This window comes from Nicotiana sylvestris, chromosome 3 (genome assembly GCF_000393655.2).
Source record: "Nicotiana sylvestris chromosome 3, ASM39365v2, whole genome shotgun sequence".
Lineage (NCBI taxonomy): Eukaryota > Viridiplantae > Streptophyta > Magnoliopsida > Solanales > Solanaceae > Nicotiana > Nicotiana sylvestris.
The window spans coordinates 187,594,291-187,621,251 of record NC_091059.1 but is presented as its reverse complement, the minus strand read 5'-3'; positions in this window follow the sequence as shown (position 1 = coordinate 187,621,251).

Below are 26,961 nucleotides of genomic sequence, written 5' to 3'. Positions count from 1 at the left end.
TGACAGTTAGGTAGAGAGCTTTATTATGCTCCGTGCCCTCCACTGGCAGATCATCATCTGAAAATGTTACCCTGTTCACCTCGACAATTTTGTTGGCAATCGTTTCCATGTGATTTACAGAAATCTCGTTGGGCACATGAGCTTCGTTCAGTATCTTCATCAAGGCCCGACGATGTTCATCCGAATGGATTAGTAATGATAGCAGCGAGATCTGGGCCGGTGTTTTCTTCAATTGTTTGACCACGGAGTAATCCTGCACTTTCATCTTCTTTAAGAATTCCTCAGCTTCTTCTTCTGATACAGGTTTCTTTGTTGCAGCAGGATTGGGTCTTCTCAACTCCGCCGGAGCAAAACACCGTCCTGATCGAGTCAGTCCTTGCGCCTCAAAACTATTCTCCTCCACTTGTTGTCCCTTGTACATCACCACTGCCTTCTCGTACTTCCAAGGCACGGCCTTGCTATCAATCACTGGTGTTTGGACTACTGGTTTTATGATGACCGGTTCCCTGCAGACCCCTTTCACAACAACCACGGGTGCAGATGATGCTCCCGTTATTACCAACTTGGCTGGTTCTGGTTTCCTTGTAGCGGCAGATGGATTCTTCCCCAATATCACCACTGGCTTGACATCTTCCCCCTTCAACTGTACCCCTGCTTCCTCATTGATCGATTTTTCTTTTGGAGTGGCACGGATCATCATCACTGTCTGTGGGGGTTTCTTCGGCTCCCCTACTTCGTGCACAAGCTCGATCATGTGGGCTTCAGGGTGCTTTGGCAATGGGTTCTGGTTAATGTTAGGTGCCTCCGGTGCCTGTACCTCGATCTTGTTGGTATCAATAAGATCTTGTATCGCATGTTTCAGCCTCCAACATTTCTCGGTATCATGTCCGGGAGCTCCCGAACAATATTCACATCTTACCGAGTGATCCATATTTTGGGGTAAGGGATTTGGTAATCTAGGCTCAACAGGATTTAATAAACCCAACTGCCTCAATTTGTGGAACAAGGCAATATAAGTTTCCCCCAACTCAGTAAAAGTTCTTTGCCTCTGCAATCTTTCATTTCTGGCGGCCGGATTTCCCCTGAAACCCATCCCTGGAGGGTTCCTGTAGGCTCTTGGTGGTGGATAGGTGTTTTGTGGTGGTGGGTATGTGTTATGTGGAGGTGGGTATGTATTGTGGGGAACCGGCGCGCGCCATTGTGGGCGAACCGGAGGTTGGGTGTATGTCTGGGCTTGATGGACGGTGAAATGTTGTTCTTGTGGTGGGTAGTAGGGTTGTGGAGGGTAACTTGGAATGTGTGGGTAGTTTAGACGATGGGGTCTGGGTTGTTAATGAGGGGAAGGACCTCTAGATCTGGACCAATTGTCGGCCTCTATTGTCGTGACCTCCTCTCTCCTTTTCTTTTCGAGCGCACCTCCCGTGCCGCTCTGAATGGCCTGAGTTGTTGCCTTAATTGCCGAGTAACTCAGGATCTTATTGGACTTAAGTCCCTCTTCTATCATACCTCCCATTTTCACCACTTCATTGAATGATTTGCCAACTGACGTCACCAAGTGACCAAAGTAAGTTGGCTCGAGAGTTTGTAGAAAGTAATCCACCATTTCTCCCTCTCTCATTGGGGGATCAACTCTGGCTGCCTGTTCTCTCCATCGGAACCCAAATTCCCGGAAGCTCTCTCCGGGTTTCTTCTCAAGCTTTAGCAATGTGAGACGGTCTGGGACTATCTCAAGGTTGTATTGGAAATGTCCTGCGAAAGCCTGTGCCAAGTCATCCCAGGTGTACCACCTGCTCGGATCTTGTCTTGTATACCACTCTAATGCCGACCCGCTCAAACTCTGGCCAAAGTAAGCTATCAATAGCTCATCTTTGCCCCCTGCTCCCCTCATTTTGCTACAAAAACCCCGTAGATGTGCCATAGGATCGCCATGCCCTTCGTATAAATCGAACTTGGGCATCTTGAACCCTGCTGGTAATTGAACGTCAGGGAAAGGGCATAGATCCTTGTAAGCCACGCTGACCTGGTTACCTAACCCGTGTATGTTCCTGAAGGATTGCTCCAGGCTTTTAAATTTCCGCATCACCTCGTCCTGCTCTGGGCTCTTAGCCGGCTTTTCAATCTCCGCTGGGACCTCAAAGTGTGGATTATAGGTATGTGGCTCGGGTGCTTTGAATGTGAGTTCAGGGGGGTAGTATTGTGTATCGTGAGCCTGAAACAGTGGCTCACTAGATGATCTGTGCAATGGGGCTGGGGGAGGTGCCACAAAGACGGGAACATTTGGTGGAGGAGGGTTTTGAGTGGGTGGTGGAGCTTGGGAATCATAAGCCTCTCTTCCCTGATAATAGTGATGGCTTGGGAAACTTGTTGAAGGACCGGGAGAGGGGTATTCCGGCGTGTGTACTGGTTGGAGGGTAGGAGTAACGGGTAGTTCTTGCCCCTTCTGGGCTCTAGCTAAGGCTATCTGCATTTCATTCATTTCTAGCCTCATTTTTTCCATTTTCTCCAGGGCTTCCTTCAGCATCTGATTGGCCGTTTTTTCTGACTCAACGCTGTTGTCTGACCCAGTCATGCTTTCTGGTATAGGACCTTTTGATCTTGTTTGATAATGGTATGATGCCAGTACGCTCTAACAAACTAACTGATATGATTGGTACAACAACAAACTTGTCAGTGTTAGAGTCTTAACAAATATTGTAATTGCACGTTGGGAGATGCAATGCTCTTAGGCAGTTAATCATTTCTAACATGCTTTTGCTCTGACCGCATGCATCATCCCAGCTTATTTTGTTCTGTCAGATATATTTATTTATTAATTTTAATTTTTCCATAATTACGGTCGAATCTTATAGAGATTGCCTACGTATCGTGACCCCGCATGAATCAGACCAAGCGTAGTTCGTGTATCCATAAAATAAAGACCCAATTTTACATTTTGTTACCCAAATATGCGATTACAAACTGTTATTTGAAAGAAAACAAACGAAATACAGAATCCACATTATTAACAATGTTTGAAGAGAACATAGGGGTAGACAACAAACTCTGAAAAACAAACAAGTGGAGACTTGAACTAGAGATACATTAAAGATTTCAATTTAGGTGCCCGCGAGGTATCGTTCGGCCTTTCCGCGGGCTTTGGTGTAAGACCCCTTTGCAAGTTCTTCAACTCATTCATGATCCGATGGACGTAGCCCATGATGGAGGCAAGAAGGGTATCACGAGGTATTTGCTCACATGCTAGGCATCTCATGTAGATGTAGTGCCCAATCTCATCAATCCTACCTCGGATATTATCCCTTTCTATGCACAGCTGTTCTATCCGTTGATTCTTTAGTCCCAATATTCGAGTATTGTCAATGAGCTGATCTTGGAACCTCTCCATTTGTTCTTCCATTCGGGCTATTGTCTCATAGCAGCGTTCCCTATCTGTTCTAGCATCCCGGGCTTGTTTAAGGACCCGATTATGGAGAATGGAGTTTATTTCTCTCAATGTTGTAACACTCATTTCGTAGTCCCTTTTCACTTGCCATAGGTGCTCTCTCCGCGCCGCTGTAACTCTTGCCCACCTGATCCGCATTCTTGCTATACAAACCTCAGATCTCTCCAAGTCTTCTCGGCTTTTGCTGGCCTGACTCCTCAACTCTGCTATCAACCTCATATCAGCCCGGCTTCTCAGCTGGTTGTTGGCATCCATTTTCATCCTCCGGATCTGAGCTTTAAGGTTCTCGCTTTCTCTAGTTAATATGTTCTTTTTTCCCTTATCGGCAGCAACCTGCACTTTGTTCTTAAATTTTAGATCCTTAATCTATTGTTTCAGTTTGCCAATTTCGGCAAGATATTCCCGCTCTTTGGCCAACCGATCCCAATGTTCTTGTAAAGCCTTGGCAAACTCTTGAAGGTGAGGTCTTTTAGCCGGCCTTCCAGACGTCATTTCCCCTTTGTACCAAGCCTGATATCCAGGTGAAACTTCCCCTCTTGCTTGATTCAACACACAAGTATTTGCCTCTAAGTATTGACATTGGCTCCAAATCTGGCGGACCCTCGCTTCAGGAAACTGACCATCGGAACTGATCTCAATTACCTGAGTGCTTAAATCCTCATCTTTGGGCACTATCTGACACCTCCCAAGTTGCCTCAAAACCCGATACGGCGCATAAGGTTGAATGCTCTTAAGTCCCATCAAGAGAAAATGGGGTCTAGCTGCTGGCATGTATATGACTTCGTCGATCGGTAACCATCCCAGTGTCCACTGTATTTGACTGGCGTTGAGGGTCCGGAAATATGAAGTCCATGCCGAGACTCCTTCAGGTAGGCGGGCCTCATTAATTCTGGTGTAGAACTCCTCTATGCATGTCTTTTCAGAAGACCCATGGCTTAGGAACTGGGCTTGGTGACATAGGTGTTCGGCCATCCACATTTGAAACAACAAGTTACAACCTTCAAAAAAGTTTCCTCCGGCTTTGCAGGCCGTGAGAGCTCGGAACATATCAGATACAATCATCGATGCCAGTGTGCTATCTTTTTGAGTGAGCAAAGTACTGACGACCCCAGCTATCTTTATGTCAATATTCCCGTCTTTCCTCGGGAAAATTAAAAGCCCTAAGAAGGTTATCATGAAAGCAACCCGTCTATGTTCGTCCCACTTTCAACGATTACTTTTGCTGCACAACTTGTTTTCTGGCTTGTCGAATCCTCCTATGTGGCCATATCTTTGGTATGTGAAGCTCAGAGTGCAAAAACCTTTTGCCAAATCAGGGTTATGGATTGTTCTGACTATCTTTAACGAGTCCAGAAACCGGTGCACTGCTACAACTCTTGGATCAACTAGGTATTTATGCCTCAACGGAACCTCAGTACTGCCGATGTACCCTGCTATTTCTTCTAAAGTTGGGGTGAGTTCAAAGTCCGAGAAATGGAAGACATTGTGCGCAGGGTCCCAGTAAGGGACTAGGGCTCTTATAATATCTCCTCGAGGCCTGATGTCCCACAAACTCGTGAGACCTTTCAAATGTTTCTTGATTTCGTCATGCCCTTCTTTGCCTAAATCACTCCACCATAGCCGCAACTGGAGGGGAATTTTATTCATGATTGAAAAAGGTTCATTCAGAATCGTGCTCATTCTGCACATTTATAATATGATTAAACAAAAGAAAATTTATTTGACTCAAAATGATTTGATTATTTTCTTAAAAAAAACAGATCTTCCGAACACGACCTTTCAGCACTTCAGGGACGAAGATTTTAAGGTTGTGCGAGTAAAAAAAATGACAGAAGTGGCCATTTACAAAGTCAGCCTTCCGGCGTTCCTTTTGGGAGCATTCGGCTTTTGATAAAAAACGTCATCACCCGACTTTGTGACAGAAAACTAAAATTTTGACATATATATTTTTTGATTTTTTTTTACAAAATGGGAGGTTGGACCCGAAGAGGGTTGCCTACGTATCTCACGTCCTGTGAGAATCAAACCGGCGTAGACATAAACTAAACTTGTAAACAAGACTCCTTTCTTTTTCTTTTTTTTTCAAATAAATTAAACTAAAAACAAAAGATTTTTATTTTTATTTTTCAAAATTTTAGCAGGGTTTTGATACTTTTTGGACTTTTGGCTTTATTTTCTAAAAAGTAGTTATCTCCCTACACTGCTATTTTTCTCTTCTTTTTTTTCATAATTTATCTTAAAAATTGATAATTTCAGAAGCCGGTCAGCATGCAGATCTGAAGCAACTAAATATGCAAATCAAACAGGATGCAGCAGGATGGTCCTTTTCTATTTCAGGTTGCTAGTCCTAGACGGACCCAACCCCTGTGTTGAGTCTCCTAAGTCAAATGCAACGTGATGCAAATAAGCGTTCCTACTAGGGATCTGGCATGAAGTCACGTTATTCTATGTTCAAAACCTGGGTCGGTGTTCTAGACAGTGTACCCGAGCGGACAACTCGAGCTGAGGAAGGAGCTCCTTTCCGGGAACCAAAAGGTCAACCGGCTTAGAAACTTTTCAAGCCTCTTTTATTCAGGGTATGACACTAACAGAATAGGGAGTCTTAACCAGTAAGCACATCCCCGAAGGTAAGAAGAGAAGGTTTTGGCACAGTTTATATGTACAGTTCAAATAATATCAAAGCAGTAAAAAGCATCATTTTGCACATTTAGGCCAAAACATGTAATAAGATCAGATACTAAATAAAGCCAAATATAACAATTCATTTAAGCTCGAATTTCTAACCCTGAACCAGTGGTTCTGGGTTCTGTCCCCAGCAGAGTCGCCAGAGTTGTCACACCTCCTTTTTCCGCCCCGCGAGGGTGAAGGAAGTTTTTTCCAATTAAAAGGACAATCGAAACGGGATTTATTTATTTATTTCAGAGTCTCCACTTGGGAGATTTTAGAGTGTCTCAAGTCACCAATTTTAATCCCGAATCGAGGAAAAGAATGACTCCATATTACAGTCTGCGCACCATAAATCCGGATAAGGAATTCTGTTAACCCGGGAGAAGGTGTTAGGCATTCCCGAATTCTGTGGTTCTAGCACGGTCGCTCAACTGTTATATTTGGCTTATTTACCTGATTTTTAAACAATTAAGAACTTATATACAAATTTAGCATTAAACCGCTTTTATCATTATTCTTGTTATTATTTTTATATAAGAATTGCAACGTCGTGAAAATGCATCTCGAACCACGTCACAACCAGTGTACACGTGATTTGTTGACGCATTTTGACTTCATCAAGATCGGGATTTGGGTTACATAAATGCACACCCGTATTTAAGAAAATAAATTAATTAAATATGCGCCAAAATACTACGCGTTATTAAACTATTAGGTAGGACTGTGAAATTTACTAAATGGCCCATCCCGGAATCTAAATATTTTTTTAAAAAAAATAAATAAGATTGGAGGACCCTGCAAATTTTGTATTGTTTATATTTATTTATTTTTAGCGAAATCCTCCCTTATTTTATGAATATCTTTTAATGACTACTTTTTATTATTACTAATATAAAATCAATCTCTACATACTTAAAAATAACATATTAAATACTAGTTTAAAACAAATATTAACGGAAAGTAATATTACTAAAATTATAATTATAAATACAGCATGGAATTGTCAAATAATTTATTTTTTTTTTCTAAAAAAAAAACTAATTATCCCATAGTCAATTAAAATCATATTGTTAGATAACTTGAGCTATTGAAATTAATTATTTACAAATACTGAAAATTAGAAATAATCTTGATTACTAAACTGTATTTCTAAAAATTAAATAATTTAACCTTAACTAACCTTGTTTTAATTCAAATCATGTCCTAATACTTGATTCGCAAAATTAATTCATGTTTTAACTGAATTCAGCTACATGATTTCGATTAACTTAACATTGGCGATACTAAAACCCTTATGAATAAGGAATTTAATCAATTTTGCCAAACTGATTTAATAAAGCCATTTTTACGTTATTTTCTTCTATTTTTATTATTTGACAGTTTAATCAGTAATGAACATGCTTAAATATATACTACCTAATATATACTACCTATTTAATACATCGCTATAATATGCCTAATTATGTCAAACGACGGTGATTTACATAATAATAATACATGAAATATCATGAATGCAATTAATAAAAAAAAAACTAAATTAAAAATTTAAACTTCCATTCTTCATTTCAGCTTACAAAATGCCAAAATTACAGTTGTGTACCTGATATTGCCAATATAAGAAGAAGAAGAAAGTCAGCCACGTAGTACGTAACACAGCAACAACAATAATAACCAGCAATCCAGTCAACAGAAATCCCAGTGACAGATTTGAAAATCAAAATAAAATCCAGAAATACTGTCAACAAACAACGGACAGAAACCAAGGGAATTTTCATATTTGAAAGGCTAATTAATATTTAACCCTTAATTTCTAAACCCGTATATCAGAATATTTATCACGTATGTACTACTCTCTCTTCTAATCTCCAGCTCTTTTTATTGGTATTTTCTTTTTCTTTTCTTTTTCTTTCTTGAAAGTTTTAATATTTTCGGATTTTTTTCTTTCTCTCTTAAATATTCAGCTTTTTTCTCTCTCTCTTTCTCTATCTCTTTCCCTATGTCTGTCTGTCCGTCCTAAAATCTGATCAAGCCTCCTATATATATCACATCCCCAAACCTTTTAATTAATTAATAAAATACCCATTTTCTCTTACCAAAACCATTATCTTCCCACTCATCCCCATTTTAATCCCACTAAATTAAACAAATATATCAACCCCACCCCATTATATCTTGTCCCCCATGCTTATCATAAACAATTATATCACCTACACCCCAATACATTTTGTCCTTCATGCTTAATTACTTTAATACTATCTTAATTTTAATGGCAAGAACATTCAAAATAAATAATTTTTCAGAAATTAAATTCCAAAAATACCCCTCTTACCTTATTGCAATTACCATTTTACCCCTGAACGTACTGCAATTTACCCAATTACCCTTAGCAGCTATAACCAATCAATTAATCAAACTCAACCAAAATATAGCCAAAATGATCAATTTCTACACAAATTCAAACAACAAATCACATGAACATGATTTCTGAACCAATTCAACAACAATATCACATGAACACAAATCGAACAACAAAGAACAACTAAAATTTTGATTGAACAATATTTTTAGCAACAAACGAACCTACTTTCAGATTCAACAACAACAACAAACAAGTATATTCAGATTTCTAAATTCAATAATCATTCGAACTTAAAATCAACTCTAACAACATTACAACCAACAATTCCTATATTAAACTTAAACAAGATTATGAGACAAACTCAAGAAATAATCATAAATGATGAACAATAAACAACAAAAAAATCAAACTTATACTAATTTCGGATTCAAGAACAATCAAACAAAGTATGAACATAAATGAAAAGATTCAACAACAATAACAAAAAAACTTTATTCAAACTTCAAATTAAACTTAAACAAAACAAATAAACATATTCAAATCACTAATCTTCAAATAATCAATTAATCTTTTTTAAATTAAATCCAACAAAATTATAACAAAGATACATGATCACGCCCAACTATGCCTTATAAAAAGGACAATGCAGACGTTGCAAATATAACCTGAGTATTACGCCCAGGGTCAAATCCACAGAGAGTTAACCTATCAATCACTATCTTTAGACCCACTAAACTCTTCAGAACCAGCTTCCCAATATTTGAATCACAAGTTGATGGTTTCTATAGTAACTAAAATTGCAAGTAAATAAACAGCTGTAAACTAAGGATGCTAAGGTTGTAAACAAAGGTGAGAAAAAGCTAAGGTAAAGATTTCCCCTATTGATGGAATCCCTTCTGTTTATGCGTCATACAAATTTACCAACACACCTCTATCAATCATGAACACTTTTCTTACCGTAAATCTCTCCCGAGTAATCACAGTAATATACTATTGCACTCTCCCGAGATACACTAGCTAGCTTTAATTAACACAGTTCACTTAAGATTGCACCCAAGGCTTCGTTATCCCTAATCCCGCCTTTAAACCCGCAGTTATAGATTCCTCTTATACTTTAGGAGTGGTGTTATTCAACAATAACCTAAATATGCACTCTCTCCCGAGTTATGCACACTAAATAGGCACAGCTAATTGAGGATCCTGTCAATTAACTACAACAAGAACATAGTTGAATAAATAAAGATTGAAACTAGCAATTTGTATTCACATAAACAAGAAGTTCATCCCCCAATAGGTTCCATCAAAACCTTAGACAAAAGATTTAGCTACTCATAACTATGGGTAAATAAACTAAAACAATGTTCATCATAAAACTTGCAAGAAACATAAAGAGAAGAAGAAACCAAGATGTTTTGGGTGATCTCTCACACTTGTTCTTCTTCCAAAACTACTCTCCAAAACAATACATCCTCTCTTGGGCGGAGTCTAGTGTTTAAAATAGGGTTTTGGGCTAAAAATTCCGTGTTTTGCACTTTAGTCCCTGAAATTTCTGTCTCCTGCCGCGGTTCTACCGCGGTCGTGGTCAAACCGCGGTCAAACATGGCCTCTGCTGCTTCAATTGTCTGCGAGCAGCCCTCACCGCGGTTCTGTCGCAGTCGCGGTAAAACCACGATATTTCATCCTGTTCCTTTTGAAATATGGAAAAACGTAAAACATGAAAGTTGTAGTCCTTTGCGTCATCTTTCCCACAATATATTATGGAGCCAAAATGGAGTTCTGAGTAAAAAGTTATGTCTATTTTACTAGACAGTGCGCAATATGCCTCTTCGAGTTTTCGTTTTGTTGTTTTATCATCCGTTGATCCCCGAACGCGATCCCGGCTTAATTCCTTAAGCTTTTACTCAGACTTCAAAGCTTCAAATTACTTAAATTCATTCTATAACATCTATATAGCTCGAAATCACACCTACAAGGCATAAAACACATACTTAGTGCAAAACACTAGCGATTAAAGCGCAAACTCAACTAAAGTGCAGTAAATTAGAGTGTAATAATCGACTAAAATACGTAATTATAGCCTATCATCAACACCCCACACTTAAACCATTGCTCGTCCTCGAGCAATCAAACTACACCTTTTTTTATAGACACGACCTTTTTAAACAATTCTCTTAACTCATCATACCAAGAGTATTTAAAATAGACTAAGCACAAAAGCGTAACATCTTCACCTCAAGATTTGACTCATAAGTACCACGCATTATTCACAACTCACCTACTTACTCTAATATAGAGGTCACTGACATTTACCTTTCCTTCATGAATCAAGTGCCCTCACACAACAAAAGAGGGTAGTTCCACACAATAAAATTTAAGAACACTTAGGAACTCAAGATAGAAAGAATTCACTCACTCTCAGAAATAACATTCATATGCCACAAAAGATGCACCATAAGCTTGCCCATAGTGTACTACTCTACTAATGGAGCTCATTCAATCTAGGATCAATTAGGACTTTATTTGGTTGTAATGTAGGTTACGGGACGGGTAGGATACATTTAGATATAAGAGTGACTACACCTCCCTAAGCACTTTAACACATATAATTTAACATTCAAACCTCATACTTATGTCAAACCAAACTCCACCTTCACATCAATATACATCAACTCCCACATTATTTAAGCTCAATTATATCAAGAGTCACCACTATCAAAGAATTTTTTTTCTTTTCCTTTTTTTTCAATTCAAGTGGCTCTTGCCTTTTCAAATCAGTGCACCTTTCTCCTTATTTCATTGGTTCCACTCAAAAGCCAAACCAACCACCCCACACTTTAACTTTTAGAAAGTTCATAACAATTCAAGTGCTCATGAGAGGTTACAATGGTTCAAATAGATGGTTAATTCAAACAAATGGGTAAGGCTTGTAATGTGGTTGTCAAAGAAACTAGATTATAGGCTCAAAGGGGTTAATTACGATACATAACAATTAGGCGGGTAAAATATACATATCTGGCTCAATAAAGAAACGCCTATATCACTTCCAAGACTGAACAAAACTACTATTTCGCTTTGCAAACACACAGGGCAAGTTCTAGACATCAAATGTAATGCACAGAATACAACAACCCTCACGCACACATGGCACATGACTCACTCAAGATTGGATCATCAAGACACTCTAGTCAAAGCAGTTAAGCAAAGTTAAGATCATACAATTTAAGGTATTTCTACAAGAGTCAAAAACTGAGCCTAAGCGTCACAACTAAAGTACTCACTATTCTCAAGGCATAACAAAGTCAAGAGATATTGCTTCACTTCAAAACACAACATAATGGCTCCTACTCCCAAAAAAAAACTAACTACACCCGGTTCAAATAAAACCCTTGGAAAAGAACCATGGTTTAAAGAAAAACCAAGGGGTAATTATTACACTACCTAACAAACGAAAATCTTTTTGTACTTTTTCTTTAGACTTAAATCCCTCAAGAAAATTGTCTAATAGATCCATCGTCGGGAAAAGTCCAATCTTTTCTATAAAAACAATTGTTCAATTAAACTAATACAACTAAAATAGCATAGAAAGTCCCCCAGACAATCTCCTCACCCCACACTTAAAATTGTGCATTGTCCCCAATGCACACCATAACTAATAAAAAGGGTAAAAGAAACTCCCTGGTAGGCCAAAGGCCGAAGCATTAATAGCTCATGGGGTACTCAGACTTCTCCCAAGTTTGGTCCTTTGTACGGGTACCTCACACTTAGTTTCAACCATTTGGTTTGCTGTTGCATCCTTCCAATACCTTTGCTTTCCATGCTCCTAGAAAATAAAAAATTGACACTACAAAAATAATACAATTTAAAAAAATAAAAAATAAATAAAAGAAAGCAATAAAGTTAGGTTGCCTCCCAACAAGCGCTTGATTTAACGTCGCGGCACGACGTGAATCACTTTTACCACTTTTCTCGCCACTTGGACGATATGAATTGTGCACCTAGCTTGGAATCAAGCTTGTGACCACGAGCGATAGGGGGTGGTAAGTTGATTATCGAGCCGAGCCTTAAATTCTTCATTTTGCACTTCTTGGCTCTCATGTGAGGAATGTCATTTTGTTTTTTTGTTTCCTCAAATTGTAAAATGTATGGTTGTTGCCTTTCCTCCTCGCAGTCCCTCACGGACTCATGTAGTTCAATTTTTATATCACTACACAATTCTAATGTTGAAAAATGCTTGGAATGTGACTTCAAACCTTCATTTTGCAATTTTTCTATTCTGACATCCTCTTCTTCCCCCGGACTAGAGTCATTCTCAACCAGATTTTTATTTACACCGGTTGATTATAAGTCCATGTTTTTCTCGGCATCATTGGTACTCATGGGGTCGGTTGGCGGAGGTTCAATTCTTGACTCTTCAAATTTTAGCTCACATTCTTCCTCATTTTCAAGAATGGTCTCCAACATGAGCATTATTTTCTCATTTTGGGCATTTGAGAGTTCTTGGTTTTGATTAAGTGCCAAGGAATTTTGGAGACTATTTTCCAAAAGCTCCTCCAAGGCACTTTGTTCTTTGTGTCCTCCTTCAAGTAAGCACTCCAACATGAGCTTGAACTCTCCCTTTCGGCCATGCTCAACTTCTTCCAATTCGTTAGCCCTATCATTTTCATCAAAAACAATAGAATCATCATAGCGGGGGCTTGGGGAAGGGAAGGACCAATCAACACAATCATCCCAATGACCATTTTGAAAACCACACTTATCACGAATACTTCACTCATGGGTTTGAGATTGTGCGCACAATCCATCCCCGGGAAAATTTAAACAATTTTGCCACGAGTGTGGTCCTCCACAATAAAGACAAGGGTCATCACAGTATGAACAACTACCATCCCACCAATTTTTATTATATGATGCCATTTTTCAAAACTAAAGAAAATAAACAAGACCCAAACAATAAAAATAGACTAAGGTAAGAAAAATTAATTACACAAATATTCACAAGTTGGGTATAGAGAAAACTGACCATACTAAGAATTTTTGTATTTCTATCAATGATAATTGATAATTCCGTTAACTCCCCGACAACGGCGCCAAAATTTGATCACGCCCAACTATGCCTTATAAAAAGGGCAATGCGGACGTTGCAAATATAACCCGAGTATTACGCCCAAGGTCGAATCCACAGAGAGTTAACCTATCAATCACCACTAAATAGGCACAACTAATTGAGGATCCTGTCAATTAACTACAACAAGAACATAGTTGAATAAATAAAGATTGAAACTAGCAATTTGTATTCACATAAACAAGAAGTTCATCCCCCAATAGGTTCCATCAAAACCTTAGACAAAAGATTTAGCTACTCATAACTATGGGTAAACAAACTAAGATAAGATCCATCATAAACTAGCAATCAAAATCAAAGAAAAGAAGAAAGATGTTTTGGGTGATCTCTCACAATTGTTTTTCTTGCCAAGATACTCTAAAAATCAACACATCCTCTCTTGGGCGGAGTCTAGTGTTTAAAATAGGGTTTTGGGCTAAAAATCCCGTGTTTTGCACTTTAGTCCCTGAAATTTCCGCCTCCTGCCGCGGTTTTACCGCGGTCGCGGTCAACCGCGGTCAAACATGGCCTCTGCTGCTTCAATTGTCTGCGAGCAGCCCTCACCGCAGTTCTGCCACGGTCGCGGTAAAACCGCGGTATTTCATCCTGTTCCGTTTGGAATATGGAAAAACGTAAAACATGAAAGTTGTATTCCTTTGAGTCAGCTTTCCAACCATATATTATGGAGCCAAAATTGAGTTCTGAGTAAAGAGTTATGTCTATTTTACTAGACAGTGCGCAATATGCCTCTTCGAGTTTTCGTTTTGTTGTTTTATCGTCCGTTGATCCCCGAACGCGATCCCGGCTTAATTCCTTGAGCTTTTACTCAGACTTCAAAGCTTCAAATTACTTAAATTCATTCCATAACATCTATATAGCTCGGAATCACACCTACAAGGCATAAAACACATAATTAGTGCAAAACACTAGCGATTAAAGCGCAAACTCAACTAAAGTGCAGTAAATTAGAGTGTAATAATCGACTAAAATACGTAATTATAGCCTATCATCAATACATGATCCAAAAATTAAAACCAAAAAGTAACTTCACATTAAATCACTGAATAAAAAACGAACTTCAAAAAATATGAATACGAATTAAATCTATATTAACAACAAACAACGGATTCAAACGATTTAAGCTAACACTTTTCTATATTAAAACTAAATCCTCTTAAAATTAATAAAACAAACTGAAAAATAATTTAATTGAATCTTCAACTTAAATCTATCAACAATATAATTAATCAAACTAACAATTTCTACATAAATAAACAAGAAAAATAAAACAACTGAATAAAAATCAAGAACATGAATCAAACATTTAACGATTTCGGATCCGAAAAATATCAAACAAATTACGGACAATAAATGAGACTCAAAAACCAACTAACCGGAAATGAAACGATGAACAACGACTAACCAACGATGAATTCGTATGGACTGTTTTGACGAAAGAACAAAGAAGATGAAGCAGCCACGACTAGCGGATTAACTCCCGATAAACTCCCAAAAACGACTAGCAGATGAAGCAGCCACGACTAGCATATTAACTCCTAGAAACGTGAGCAGCAGCAGCAGCACGGAGGAGCTGGAAGGAGGAAGAGAAGCAGCAACAGAAGCGCGGGTAGCAACGGCTGCGTCAATGGCGGACGCGGGCAGCAGCTGCGACGGAGAAGGTGAAGGTCGACGAGCTATTCGTTGTTGATGGAGCAGTGGAAATGTAACAACAATGGAGGACAAAAAGCAGCAGCAATGGCGAAGAGAAAAGGACGCAGCAGCAGCAGCGACATGGACGACGCAGAAACAGCTGCGACGATGGTCGTTTGGACGCGACGACGATGGTGTAGCTGCTGGGAGTCATTGTTGCTCGTCATGGCTGCTCGTTCATGGCTTCTTGGGGCTGTTTGAGGTCATCCATGACTGGACGTGGTGGAGAAGACGACGAAGAAGAAAGTAACTCGTCGAGGGTCGTTTGGTTGTTTGGGCGAAGAACGAAGGAGGAGGAGCAGCCATGGATGAGCTTTTTGAGCTCGACATGAAGAAGATGAAGACGCAGCTGGGTCGTCCATGGTGAGGGGGGGGAAGCCATGGTTTTGTGTTTGAGATGTTTGGAGAAGAAGAAGAAAATGAGGGGGGTGGGGCGGATAACTTGAGTTTAGGGTTTTTTAGGGTTTTTTTTTTGTTTTGTTTTTGAAATGCAAGATATGGGGTGTTGGGTTATGGATTGGGTCGACCCGGTTTGAAGTGGACCGGGTCATGGGGAAGGTTGGACAATTGTTTGGGCCTGGGGTTGAAATTTGAAGAAGTGGCCCAATCCGATTTTTCTTTGTATTTTTGTTCTCTTTTCTTCTTTTATTTTTCTAAAACTAAATTATAAAAGTACTTAAATTATTATTAAGAACTAAATTAAGTTATAAAAGCGCAAATTAACTCCCAATAACAATTAACGCACAATTAAGTAATAATTAAGCATAAAATTGTATATTTGGACATTAAATGCTAAAAATGCAAAAGATGCCTATTTTTGTAATTTTCAATTTTTGTAAAACAAACTTAATTACTAACAATTGTAGAATTAAATCCTACATGCAAAATGCGACATATTTTTGTATTTTTTATTAATTTAACAAATAAACATGCACAGACAAATACAAATAATTATCCAAAATGTCACAAAATTCTCAAAATTGCACACCAAGGAAAATTATTTTATTTTGGATTTTTTGGGAGTGATTCTCATATAGGGCAAAAATTACGTGCTCACAGTCATGATGCTTTAACTTCTCAAACAAGCTTGCATAGGACTCTCTTATTGGCGTAAAATTATCTTTCAACCTTTGTTCCCTTCTATACCCCTAGCTTGGATGTGGGTTATAGGGCACTTGAAAATTTTGTGGAGGCTGGTGAAGATTTTGTGATGCTCGTACTCGCCTTCTGAGGTATTTTGGTGGCTGGCCAACATACTGAGATGGAGCAACAGAGTATTGTGGGTTCTGAGGTGGATAGTAATGCTCAAGGGAGTTATTGGAAAACAGACGAGGCTGGCCATACCTTTGAGACATTCTCCTCGAACCTCTTCTCGACCCTGATGTCATCATGATTTCTTCATCCATCTCATTCGTGCCACTAAAATTATTAGATTCAATCTGGACAGCTTGAGTTGCAACTTTGAGAACTGCTTGACATATAATTTTGCCTGTCTTAAGACATGGGTGGCTTAACTCGAGCTGCTTGCTCTCTCCATTTAATGGCATATTCCTTGAAACTTTAACTTGGTTTCTTCTTCAAGTTTGAAAGGGAAATGCGGTCTGGGGTAATGTCAATGTTGTATTGGAACTGATTGACAAAGGCCTGTGCCATGTTATTCCAGACGTACCACCGAGATGTGTCTTGGTCCAAAAACTATTCGGATGCTACACCCGTAAGGTTTTCCCCAAAATAGGCCATCATCAATTCTTCGTTTCTTCCCGCACCTCTCAGTTGATTGCAATACCTTTTCAGGTGGGCTATGGGGTCTCCATGTCCATCATACTTTTCAAATTTGGGAGTCTTGAAATCAGGCGGTAAGTGGACATCGGGGAACATACATAGATCTTTGAAGGCAACACTCTTTTGACCTACCAACCCTTGCATGTTTTTCAACTGTTGTTCTCAGCTTTTCACTCTTTGGGCCATTTCTTCATGTACCATCTTTCGGGCAGGCTTCTCAACGTTTGCAGGGAGATTAAATGAGTACGAGTGGTACTCAGGAGAGTGGTATTGCTCTTGCTGTGTAGCGAATTGTGACTCATGACGAGGCTGTCCTTGACCACTGGCCCATGATTGACACATTTCGGTCATTTGCTGTTTTAGTATTCTATTTTTCTCAAACATAGTAGACTTTTGTTGAACCCTCTGACCCTGAGTCTCTTGAGCACTTGTAACAGCTTCGATGTCAGTTATCATTTTTCCTTGGATCTTATGTTTCTAGCTTACCACAAACCGACCACCTCAACTTTCTTCACAATTCAAAACAAAACATGTTAGAATGGACTCAGTCAGTCCTTATTATTATCAATATTTTTCATTTCTTCATTTTTTTTCACTTCGTTTTAATGGTGATCGAACCTGATATGGGTTGCCTACGTATCATGTGGGAACATGAATCAGATCTTGCGTAGTTCGGTAAGATCATGATAAAGTAAATAGACTAACTTTTTTTTTGAATTTTTATTTTATTTTTCGAAAGAAAGACTTATATAGAAGAAAGGGAACATTTTTGAATTTTGATTTTTCTTCAGCATTTTTGCAAAGAAAAACTTCTAAAGAAGAAAGAAAAATATTTTTGCATTTATGGATTTTTATTCTGAAGTTAGGAAAGAAGTACTCCTAAAGAAAAAGAAAGTATTTTTGAATCTTGAATTTTATTTTCAATTTTCGAAAGAAGAATGAAAATATTTTTGTGTTTTTTGATTTTGAGAGACAACTAAAATAAAATATTTTTTTGTATTTTTTTAAAATTGGGGTCTCAAAGAAAAACGTTTCTAAAGAATGAAGTAAAAGAATTATTTTTTGGATTTTTGAAAATTGGGGTCTAAAAAAAAGACTTTTCTAGAGAGGAAGTAAAGGAAAATATTTTTGGATTTTTTGAAAATTAGGGGCCGGAACCGATGAGGTTTGCCTACGTATCTCACATCCGGTGAGAATCAGACCGAAGTAGTTCGCCCGTTTTGACGGAACAAAAGAAAATATGACTTATTTTGAAATGACGTTTCTCTTTTTTTTTTTCAAACTTTCAACAGAATTTCAGGGTAATTCAAATACCTACCTCTCACTCTCTTTTCTTTTCTCTTCTTTCTTTTTTTTTTTATTTTCTTTTTTCTCTTTTTTCATTTTCTTTCCCTATTCTAGAAGCCGGTCAACATGCAAGCCAAAACAGACAGATACGCAAGTAGCACGTAAGATGCATCATGATGGTCTTTTAATTTGGATGCATCTGTCCTAGACGGACTCAACCCCTGTGTTGAGTCCACAAAGTCAAATGCACATGATACAAACAAACGTTCCTACTAAGGATCCGGCATGAGGCTAAGTTATTCTAAGCTAAAAACCTGGGTATATTGTTCTAAACTTGTGTACCCGAGCGGACAACTCGAGCCGAGGAGGGGGCTACGTACCGGGAACCAAAAGGCCATCCAGTTTTGTAACTTGTCCGAGCCTCTTTCTTATTTCAAGGTATGACACTAACAGAAGGAGGAGTCACGCCAGCGTGCACATCCCCGAAGATGAGAAGAGAAGAGTTTCGTAGCAGTTTATATACAATTCAGATAATATTAAAGCTGTAAAAAGCAACATTTAGCACATTAAGCCCAAACATGTAATTAAACCAGATAATAAACAAAACCAACTATAACAATTATTCTAAGCTCGAATTCTGAACTCTAAACCAGAGATTCTGGGTTCGTTCCCCCAGCAGAGTCGCCAAAGCTGTCACACCTCCTTTTCACTACACCCCCGGAAAAGGGGTGTATATAGGGGAGTTTTTTCCAACTTAAAGTGACAATCGAAAAGGGATTATTTTATTAAAAATTCAGAGTCGCCACTTGAGAGATTTATGGTATCTCAAGTCACCGGTTGAATCCCGAATCGAGGAAAAGCTTGACTTTGTTTAACAGTCCGCGAACCAGAAATCCGAGTAAGGAATTCTGTTAACCCGGGAGAAGGTGCTAGGCATTTCCGAGTTCTGTGGTTCTAGCACGGTCACTCAACTGTTATATTCGGCTTATTATCCGATTTTAATACATGTTTTAGCCTATGGTTCAATTTTAACTTTATAATTAATTTTATTTAATTATTTTTTAGAGAGATTCAACGTCATCTAAAACACATCTTGAACCACATCACATAAATGCACCTGCGGTCAACGACATATTTTATCTAACGTTGTTGAGATTTGGATTTGGGTCATATAAATGCGCACCCGAATTGGGATTTACGTATCATGACCACACCACAGGAACCGTACCCATGATCACAATAATTTATTAATCGCGCATAAAGCAACTAGTGCATTTAATTATTCTCCTAATCTTTGAGATTGTTGTGATGCCAAATTTATGAACAAGATATTATTGGGGCAAATAGGCTAGCTAACATGATCTATTACTTGGCTAGATTTCTTATGGTCCAAAATCCACCTTATGGCCCATTCTTATTCCTTGCCAAGAAAGAAACAACTCTAATTTTCCCATCTATCCAATTAAAAGCACTTATTCAAGAACCAAGACTACATACATTACAATCGAAATAAAACTAATTAAAACAATTTAAATGAAAACTAAACATGCTACTCAAACAACGTAGAATCACAAATCAACCAACACACGCACCAAGTTATCATACCAAAATGAAATGAGAATGAAAATTGAGAAATGGACCATTTATTGATGAACAAAGCTGAAAATTGCAAATCAATCGGGCTAAACCAAGCAACAATCCTCAGACTGACACACCAAAATTAACAATCCGGAACCTCGAATCAACACCAGAAAGCTCGAAACCCAAATCGACCTCAGTCAGACAATACACTAAAACCTCCAGATATCGGGTCTAAGGCAACAGCCGAGAGCCAAATGACTTTTACAATGGCGGATCGGACCTCACAGCAAATGACGGTTCAAGCAATTCCATGGAGTTAAAGTTGAAAAAAAAGCAGTGAAATTAAACCCACTATGTGAAGTCACATAACCAAGGATTTCCAGCAAAATTTTAGCATATGTTTCCAACTTTTAGCATATGTTTCCAACCCATGATATAACTTCCAAGTCCATTGTAGAACAAGCTGCTAACTTTACATAAAATTATAAAATCCTCTTAAGTTAATTGCTACCAATTTCAACATAGTAGCAAGAAACAGAAAGGACAAGCCACCAACAATTATTTCAAAAAAGAATCAAGCTCTGACAAGAAAGGGATTCTGAACAAAAAGTAGAAAATTCGAAGTGGGACGATGGGGTGGAGCTGCCGCTTTTTCTTTTTGTTGTCTAGGTCTAGGAAATGAAAACTTGGGGTATGATTTTAATAATTGGATATTTTATATGAAGGTGAGAGAGATGATGGCCATTGGATTAGAAGAAAATAGATGGCTAGGATTAAATCTTGCACTTAAGTGAGCTAATGAGTTGGGAAGAATGGGCTAAGGGTAATTGGGTTGGACCATGTCTTTTTTTTTTTTTTGTATTTCAATTTTGGACTAAGAAGACTCCAAGAATTATTATTTAAAATCATAGCTAAATTCCTTTAATATAAGATAACTATACTACATTATGCAAAAATAAATTCTAATTAATTAAACTAAATTATATTAAAACATGAAACTATTACATATTTTTTGTATTTTTCAAGATTATATAAAGATAAAATTAAGATACTATTTTTGTATTTTTTTTTACTTTATGAAAAGTACATAAAATAAAAAAAAATTTTGTAATTTTTATTTTCTTGTAGTAAAATAAAGTAAAAGAGTACAAATGAGTTGAAATAGCTATATTGGGCCTAAATTAAATATTTACGTGCTAAAATATGAAAAATCTTGGGGAGGGTCAAAAATCACATGTCTACAGCCACATCAATATATATATATATATGGATCATGCTACACGCCGCAGCAATATGTTGGATCGGGCTGCATGTCGCAGCGATATAGCGCTTGGGCTGTAGGAGCCCCTCCGGAGTCTGCACACCCCCAGTGAGCATAGTCGACTATATATATGGATCGGGCTACACCCGCAGCGATATATATATATATATATATATATATATATATATGTATATGGATCGGGCTGCACGCCACAGCAATATGTTAGATCGGGCTGCATGTCGCAGCGATATAGCGCTTGGGTTGTAGGAGCCCCTCCGGAGTCTGCATACCCCCAGTGAGCGTAGTCGACTATATATATGGATCGGGCTACACGCCGCATCGATATATGGATCGGGTTGCGCGCCGCAGCGGTTACTATATGGTACTTATTGAGTGTGAGTGCTGATTGATGAGAGTTGAGTCTCGAGTGACTAAGAGGCTTGCCCGAGGGGCTATATACATATATGAGTGATGCTTTGCCCGAGGGGCTTGTTTTATGTAATTGCTGTTTCCACTCCTCTTTATAGTGAGCCTCTATTAAAAATGTTGAACAAATGCTTTTAAACAACTTTCATTTAAGCTGGAGTTTTTTTTATGAGATGTTCGGGATTCGATCACTGATTTGGCTTTGTTATTTCGACTGAGATTTTTATGTTATGAGGTGTTTATGATTCCTATTTTGCCTAAGGGGCTGTATACGAACTATATTTTGCCCGAGGGGCCGATTATGGTTTTTTTCTCTTTTATTATAAATGTTATGGAACCCCTACTAAAACTGTTGGAAAGCATTTTTAAATGATTTTTACCAAAAGCTGAATTTTAAATGAGACGATTGACTCGTATTCTGATTTGAAAGTCTGTTGTGCTTATTGAGTTTATCATAAATATGGATTCATCGTTTCCTACTGCTCAGTCTTTATTTACTCTTATTACTTACTGAGTTGGAGTACTCACATTACTCCCTGCACCTCGTGTGCAGATTCAGGTATTTCGGAACCCGGTAACGGGTGTTGATTGCTTAGAGGCGGAGTCGTCGGAGTTAGCAAGGTGGCTGCACGACGTTCGCAACACTACTTTCCTTCCTCTCATTTTCATTACTGTATTTAATACATTTTTAGACTCTTGTAGTATTCAGACCTTGGTAGATGCTCATGACTAGTGACACCCCGATGTCAGATTTGAGTAATTATTCCGCACTTTTCTTTTAAATTTCTTTATGAGTTTTTGGTTTATAAATGGTATAAAAATAACTTTTATTGGAAATGGTTGATTCGGGAGTTGTGTCACGATAGGCGCCATCACGATCGGGTCGGTTTTCGGGTCGTGACACGTTTCGACATAAGAATTGTAAAATTTCAGATTTTTTTTTCCAAATGAAAATGGAATTTGAAAGACAGAGTTGTGTTTGGACATGAATACAATTTTGGGTTGTTTTTAAATTTTTGTGAGTGATTTGAAGTGAAAATTTTGAAAAACAGTCTTTTGGAGTTATTCAAATTTTTGAAAAATTCCAAAATTCATCTTCTAGTAAAAATTAAAAATTTTATGATCAAACACTGATTTTGAAAAGAGTGATTTTTTAAAAAAAAATGAATTTTTTTTATGGCCAAACGGCCACATAATCTATGCGCTATACCCATTTGAAATACTAGTTAATACCATATATAATTAAATATTTATTTTATTATGTATACCTACTTTATAAATTCATTTTATCATGTATACCTGCTTTATAAATTTATTTGACCCTACATACCTACAGTATTCTAAATTAGAATATGGTAGGTTTGATTTAGATAATGTATTCAAAATTAGAATATTGTAGCATGATTAGTTTGAATATTGTTTTCTTTATGGTATGTTTGGTTTGGGTATTGTATTTTAAATTAGAATATTGTAGTACGTTTGGTTTGAATATTGTATTCGAAATTAGAATATTATAGTATATTTGATTTGAATATTGTATTTCAAATTAAAATATTAAGGTATGTTTCATAATATGTGGGACGATTTGGAGGTATAAAGTGTAATATATATTTTTGAAATATTTAATGTTATTTCAAAACTTAGATATATCATAAAAGAGAGTCTTACAAGTGAGCATAAGACTTTCCCCTACTTATAAATTATGCTTCAGATAGCTTGAAAAAGTTGACCTTAGGGCTGAGGCTAATAAATTTTATTGAAAAATATAAGTATGGGGCTTGGGATATCAGTGACTGAGGGGCTTCATATATTCCATCTGCAAGTTCTAGGCTTTTACTCTTTGGGCTTGGGCTGGATCCTGGAGCTAAAAGCTCAAATTTGAAGGAGATCTTACAGAAATTAAATAGGAATTTTTATCTCCTATAGCAAAGGTTAACACCTTATTTATTTTAAATAAATATCATTCAAAAAAATTATATTCTATAGATACCTTTTAAAGTTTATAGCAAAATATTTAATTTTGGTTACCTCCTAACCCTAAGCCACTAAATACGCTAATCAGTTACACTATTTTCTTTCTCTCTCTACTTTGATACATCTCATTCTTTTCCCCCATCCCATTAAAATTTTCGATCTCCTCCTCCTTCCACCGGATTTGTGCAAAGCCCACTTCAGAGATACTGATTTCAACCATGAAATTTCAGGGGATCTCAGGCTTCCCTTGAGTTTTTATATATAAAGAATTGCCCTCTGCTCGATTTGTCGAACGAAGACGATCTTCTTCGTGTAGTAGAATGTGAGTCCCAATTGTTCTTCATCCAAATATGTGATCCAAGGTTGCTATGCTAAACTTACACGACAAAATGAATATTGAAGTTTAATTTCTTCGTCATTAACATTTGATTACTGGAGCATTGATGCCGCAATTTGTTCTTAGGCCCAGACAAGAGCAACTTGGGCTTTTCCTTGGCCACCGTTGCTCGACAGTGGATTCGCCGGAAATTAGGGTTTGTTTTTTAACAAAGACGACAGAGTTTGGGGCTGAACAACTTGATTTTCTATTAATATATTTTAATATATTTCATTGTATTCATTGTCTTTTTTTTTCCATTGTAATTCAATGTATCTCGTTGTATTCCACGTATTTCATTGTATTCACTGTCTTTTTTTTCATTGTATTTCAATGTATCATGTTGTATTCTATGTATTTTATTGTATTCACTGTCTCGCTATATGCCATGAATGTATTCATATGTTTTTTTAATTAATATAATTTATGTATTCAGATGCATGTATTATATAATTTCTCTGAAGAATGCTATATTTTTGGGGTATTTTTCGGTTGAGAATCTTTTTTATAACTAAAAATACAATTTTTGTGTGTTATAATTGAGTTTGTTGAGTTATATTAGGAGTCTATTATGTTAATTGATTCACTTTCCGTTTTAAAAACAGTGTAATCCCATATTTCACGCCGTGAATACAGTCGAATACAATAATCTGTCCAACTGTAATATCATGTTTCACTCCATGAATACAATCGAATACACTGGAATACAACAGCTGATTAGCTGGACTTCCCGATTCACGCCTATTTTTGATATTGTATTCATGAATACAATAACTTAAATACATCAAATACATCTTATAACCACAGAAAAGGTATTTATAATCCGTAATATAGCAAATGGTATCTATAGATGGCTAATTACTACTAAATAATAGTGCTTATGAAACACTTGTTTACTTTTTCTAGCAGGTATATATAGATTATACAATAATTATACATATTATGTTATATATCTATCGACTAATATTTAAGTTAAATGATTCGACGGCCGGATATTTATGTTAATTTTTTTACCATTATTAAATAGTCAAAGTACAAAATCAGGTTCTTGAATAATTTCGTCCCATTTAGTACTCTTGACTTGACGTAACTATAAAAAAAATGCAAAATATTTTTTTTTAATATAAAAGTTTAAACAAAACATAGGAATATTGGATACCATAAAAACATTTGTGATATTTAAAATATTTAAAAACTTCGACTTTGAAAAGAAAAAAGTAGAGGGCATTTTTAAATAACGTAGGAAGGGAAGTAGAACATTTAGGGACAGTGAGATTATCTACTTTCACGTTAACAAACTTAGGTCCTCATAAGCATAATTAGTTGGCAATTTGCGTTAATTCTTTATAGTCCTTTAATAATGTCTAGTGGTTTAAAACTTAATAAACGTGAAAAAAATTAACTAAACGTGGGTGGCTATCTAAAGGTAATAGTATATTGTAATGACTTTCAAATAGGGGTGGGCATAAAATCCGAAAAATCAAATTCTGAATCGAACCAAATTAATTTGGTATTTCAGTTTTGAATTTTTCGGTATTTCGGTAATTCAGTTCGGTATACGGTATTGGGTTTTTGATATTTTGGTATTTCGGTATATCGAAATAGTTTAGTCCAAGCCCGACTTTATTTTTATTTTTTAGCCCAATAACTTTAAACTCACACCCTAAAAGTCCAAAACTCCTAATTCTCTAATTCCTTACCCTTAGGCTTTAGCAAGGTTCCACCAAGCATATTAAGAACTTCTAGAAATCTTGAAGCAGAGAAGAAAAATATACAGACAGTCAACCCAAAGAGCTACAGATTTGAATATGCAGAAGCCTCAGAACATAACAAAACAATTTATTTGAAAAAGCTACGACAACTTCTGAAATATCAACTGAAGTCCCTTTGTAATCTACTTGGCTTTGGTATATGAAATCGAGTAGTAATGCTTTTGATAGACTCTTACTGAAGTAATCATGCATTAAAAAGAACATAGTCATGTGTTAACACAATGATCAACATGGACTATATTAGTTAATGGAGTGGGGGAGATAGTGAAGATTTTGTTTAAATCGAAACCGCACCCAAATCGTACCGAACCAAAATAAAAAATACCGAACCGTACTGAAATATTTTGGTACGGTATTTGGTATACACAATTGATAAACCGCATACCGAAATATCGAACCGAAATTCTTAAATACCGAATCGAAGTACCGAATGCCCACCCCTACTTTCAAATTAAGTCAGTACGACCTATATATAATCCTAGCCTCTATGCAGAAATATAAACTCGTTATAACTATGGGCGCATCGGTTATAAGCCTATATGACTACAACATATTTCAGATTTTCATATCAAGACGAGATAATATAATTTTCGACATCAAACATGGAAAAAAGATGATCAAGAGACAAGTACTCCCATTAGATGTCATCTTGTAGTTAAATCAAATAGGCATTTGGTGTTGAGATGAATAAAATAACAGCTGGTGACATTTATGAGTGTAACAGTTTAGAGAGTGAGAAAGGGAATTAGGTGACAGTTGTGCGCTCTTAGACTAGTTAGTTATGTTAGTTAGCTAAGAGGTTAAATTAATAAGTAGTCACATGTACAACTTATATAGCTCAGTTTTATAAATGATTTATAGAGCTTTGATTCGCTACAATTGAACTTTCTTCTAGAACCATCTATCTCCTCTTCTTCGATACATTCTGAAGCTTCACTCTCACATTTCAATGGTGAGATTTAAAATGGTATCAGAGCTTGAGTAGTTCGATTAGAGTTGAAATTCGTTTTTTCTTTCTTTCGGATTTTGGAGAAATTGATTTAGTTCGATTGAAAACAGTCAATTATTTCTTTAGAATCTTTGAAGCTCAACAATGGAGATGCTGGACATTCTTAACCCCATGCATCCACTATTTTTACAGCCGTCAGATAATCTTAGTAATGTAATCATCTTGATTCAGCTAAAAGGAACTGAGAAATATTCAGATTGGAGCAAAGCGGTGGTGA